We start from the raw sequence: 5018 nt of genomic DNA, 5'->3' as shown, positions 1-5018 counted from the left end.
CTTTTGAAACCTTGGTACATCCTTTAAAAATTTTGGTACATCCATTACAAAATATAGTACATCCTTCGCAAAATTTGGTACATCCTTAAAAACATTTGGTACATCCAATCCTTGAGCTACAAGGACCCCTATCTTATTAGCCATGCTTCGTTCATTCCTTTAGGGATCTTTCGAAAGTGATTGGAGGTCGTTCCGTACTCCTAAACAAACTTTGGAACCCTAGGCACATTCTTAAGAAAATTTGATACATCCAATTATTGAGTTAACGAGACACCTATCTTCCTTCCCATGGTCTATTTATTCCTTTAGACAGACTTAGGAAGTGATTGGAAGTCGTTCCCTACTTCGAAACAGACTTTGGTCCCCTACAAAATTTTGTATATCCTTTATAAAATTTGGTACTTCACAAAATTTGGTACATCCTTAAAAAAAATTGGTACATCCAATCCTTGAGCAACTGGAACCCCTATCTTATTACCCATGGTCCGTTTATTCATTTAGGGATCTTTGGAAAGTGATTAGAAGTTCTTCCCTACTCCAAAATGGACTTAGGAATCCAAGGTGCATCCTTGAGAAAATTTGAAACATCCAATTCTTGAGCTAACGGGACACCTATCTCCCTTCTCATGGTCCATTTCTTCCTTTCAAGACCCTTAGGAAGTGATTAGAGGTTGTTCCCCACCTTGGAACGAACTTTAGCACCCTTGGTACATCATTTACAAAATTTGGTACATCTTTAATAAAATTTGGTACATCATTAAAAAAAATAAAAAATAAAAAAAAATTGGTATGTCCAATCCTTGAGCTACCAAGACCCCTATCACATTACCCATGGTTCGTTTATTTCTTTGGGGATCTTTGGAAAGCGATTGGAGGTTGTTCCCAACTCCGAAAAAGACTTTGGAACCCTAGGTACATCCTTGAGAAAATTTGATACATCTAATCCTTAAGCTAATTAGACACCTATCTCCATTTCCATGGTCCATTTCTTCCTTTGGAGACCCTCAGGAAGTGATTGGAGGTCGTTCCCCACCTCGGAATGGACTTTGGTAACCTTGGTACATCCCTTACAAAATTTGATACATCCTTTATAAAATTTGGTACATCCTTCATAAAATTTGGTACATCATTAAAAAAAATTGGAACATGCAATCCTTGAGCTATCAAGACCCCTATTTACTACCCATGGTCCGTTCATTCCTCTAGAGATCTTTTGAAAGTGATTGGATGTCGTTCCCTACTCCGAAACGGACTTTGGAACCTTAGGTACATCCTTGAGAAAATTTTATACATCCAATCTTTGAGCTAACAGGGCACCTATCTCCCTTCCCATGGTCCATTTCTTTCTTTAAAGACCCTTGAGAAGTGATTGGTGGTCGTTCCCCACCTCGGAACGAACTTTGGAAACTATGGTACATCATTTACAAAATTTGGTACATCCTTCATAAATTTGGTACATCTTTCACAAAATTTAACATATCCTTAAAACGATTTGGTACACCCAATCCATAAGTTATCGAGACCTCTATATTGTTACTCATGGTTTATTTATTTCTTTAAGGATCTTTAGGAGGTAATTAGAGTTCTTACTTTGAAACAAACTTTGGAACCCAAGGTACATCCTTAAGAAAATTTGATACATCAAATCGTTGAGCTAACAGGACACCTATTTTCCTTCTTTTGGTCAATTTATTCCTTTGGACAACTTTAGAAAGTGATTGGACATAGTTTCCCACTTCGGAACCGACTTTGACCCCCTTGGTACATCCTTTACAAAATTTGATACATCCTTTATAAAATTTGGTACATCATTCACAAAATTTGGTACATCCTTAAAAATATTTAGTACATCCAATCCTTGAGCTACCAACCCCTACCTTCTTACCCATGGCCCATTTATTCCTTTAAGGATCTTTGGAAAGTGATTGGAAGTCATTGCCTACTCCAAAACGAACTTTGGAACCCTAGATACATCCTTGAGAAAATTTGATACATCCAATCCTTGAGCTAATTGGACACCTGTATTTCTTCTTATGGTCCATTCTTCATTTAAAGACCTTTGGGAAGTGATTGGAGGTCGTTTCCTACCTCAGAACGGCCTTTGGCAACCTTGGTACATACTTTACAAAATTTGGTACATCCTTCACAAAATTTGGTACATCCAATCCTTGAGCTACTGAGACTCCTATCTTATTACCCATGATCTGTTCATTCCTTTAAGGATCTTTGGAAAGTGATTGGAGGTCATTCCCTACTCCGAAATGGATTTTGGAACCTTAGGTACATCCTTGAGAAAATTTGATACATCAATTCCTTGAGCTAATGGGACACCTATCTCTCTTCTCTTTGTCCATTTCTTCATTTAGAGACCCTCAGGAAGTGATTGGAGGTCATTCCCCACCTCAAAATGGACTTTGGTAAACTTGGCACATCCTTTACAAACTTTTGTGCATCCTTCACAAAATTTGGTACATCATTAAAAAAATTTGGTATATCCAATCTTTGAGCTATCGAGACCCCTATCTTATTACCCATGGTCCGTTCATTCTTTTAGGAATCTTTGGAAATTAATTGGAAATCATTTCCTACTCTGAAACTGACTTTGGAACCCTAGGTATATTGTTAAGAAAATTTGATACATCCAATCTTTGAGCTAACGGGGCACCTATCTTCCTTCCTATGGTCATTTATTTCTTCGGATAGCCTTAAGAAGTGATTAGAGGTCATTCGCCACTTTGGAATAGACTTTAGCCCCATTGGTACATCTTTTACAAAATTTGCTACATGCTTTATAAAATTTGGTACATCCTTCATAAGATTTGGTACATCCTTAAAAAAAATCGGTACATCCAATCCTTGAACTATCGAGATCCCTATCTTATTACCTTAAGGTCTGTTTATTCCTTTAGGGCTCTTTGGAAAATGATTGGAGGTCATTTCCTACTCCAGAACAGACTTTAGAACCCTAGGTACATCCTTTAGAAAATTTGATACATCCAATCTTTGAGCTAACAGGACACTTATCTCCTTTCACATAGTCCATTTCTTCACTTGGAGACCCTTGGAAAGTGATTGGAGGTCAGTCCCCATTTTGGAACGAACTATAGCACTCTTGGTATATTCTTTACAAAATTTGGTACATCATTCACAAATTTTGGTACATCGAATCCTTGAGCTACCAAGACCCTTATCTTATTACCCATGCTATTTTTATTCCTTTAGGGATCGTTGGAAAGTGATTGGAGGTCGTTCCCAAATCCAAAACAGACTTTGGAACCCTAGGTACATCCTTGAGAAAATTTGATACATCCAACTCTTAAGCTAATTGGACACCTGTCTTCCTTCCTATGGTCCATTTCTTCCTTTGGAGACCCTAGGAAAGTGATTGGAGGTCGTTCCCCACCTTGGAACGGACTTTGGCAACCTCGGTACATCATTTTACCAAATTTGGTATATCTTTCATAAAATTTGGTACATCCTTAAAAAAAAAATTATATATCCAATTCTTGAGCTATTGGGACCCCTATCTTATTACCCATGGTTCGTTCATTCCTATAAGAATCTATGGAAAATGATTAGAGATCGTTCCATACTCTAAAACAGACTTTGGAACCCTAGGTTTGAGAAAATTTGATACATCTAATCCTTGAGCTAACGGGACACCTATCTCCCTTCTTATAGTCCATTTCTTCATTTGGACACCCTTGGGAAATGATTGGAGGTCATCCCCCACCTCGATATGGATTTTGGAACCCTTGATACATCACATACAAAATTTGGTACATTCTTTACAAAATTTGGTACATCCTTAAAAAAATTTGGTACATCCAATTAATGAGCTGCTGGGACCCCCATCTTAATACCTATGGTTCATTTATTTCTTTAAGGATCTTTGGAAAGTGATTGGAGATTGTTCCCTACTAGGAAACAAAATTTCGAACCCTAGGTATATCCTTAAAAAATTTTGGTACATCCAATCCTTAAGCTAATGGGACACATATCTTTCTTCTCATTGTGCATTTATTCCTTTAGACAACCTTAGGAAGTGATTGGAGGTTGTTCCGCACTTCAGAACGGACTCTGCCTCCTTGGTACATCCTTTATAAAATTTGATATATCTTTCACAAAATTTGTTACATCCTTAAAAAAATGGTACATCGAATCCATGAGCTACGAAGACCTCTATATTATTTCCCATGATTTGTCTATTTCTTTAGGGATCTTTGGGAAGTAATTAGAGGTGATTCCCTACTCCAAAACAAACTTTGGAATTCTAGGTACATCTTTAATGAAATTTGGTACATCATTAAGAAAATTTGGTCTATATTATCCTTTGAGGACCCTCAAGTACTAATTGGAGGTCATTCCCCACCTCGGAATGGACTTTAGCACCTTTGGCATATCATTTACAAAATTTGATACATTATTTACAAAATTCGATATATTCTTCACAAAATTTGGCACATCCTTAAAAATATTTGGTATATCCAATCCTTCAGCTATCGAGACCTCTATCTTATTACCCATGATTCGTTTATTCCATTAGGGATCTTTGGGAAGTGATTAGAGGTTGTTCCCTACTCCAAAATGAACTTTGGAAACCTAGGTACATCCTTGAGAAAAATTGATACATCCAATCCTTGAGGACCCTCAAGTACTAATTGGAGGTCATTCCCCACCTCGGAATGGACTTTGGCACCTTTGGCATATCATTTACAAAATTTGATACATTATTTACAAAATTTGGTACATCCTTAAAAATATTTGGTATATCCAATCCTTCAGCTATCGAGACCTCTATCTTATTACCCATGATTCGTTTATTCCATTAGGGATCGTTGGGAAGTGATTAGAGGTCGTTCCCTACTCCAAAATGAACTTTGGAAACCTAGGTACATCCCTGAGAAAAATTGATACATCCAATCCTTGAGCTAATGGGACCCCTATTTTCCTTCTCATAGTCCATTTATTCTTTTGAACACCCTCAAGAAGTGATTGGAGGTCGGTCGCCACTTTGG

Source organism: Vitis riparia, chromosome 5, assembly GCF_004353265.1.
Source record: "Vitis riparia cultivar Riparia Gloire de Montpellier isolate 1030 chromosome 5, EGFV_Vit.rip_1.0, whole genome shotgun sequence".
Lineage (NCBI taxonomy): Eukaryota > Viridiplantae > Streptophyta > Magnoliopsida > Vitales > Vitaceae > Vitis > Vitis riparia.
This window is presented reverse-complemented; position numbering follows the sequence as displayed.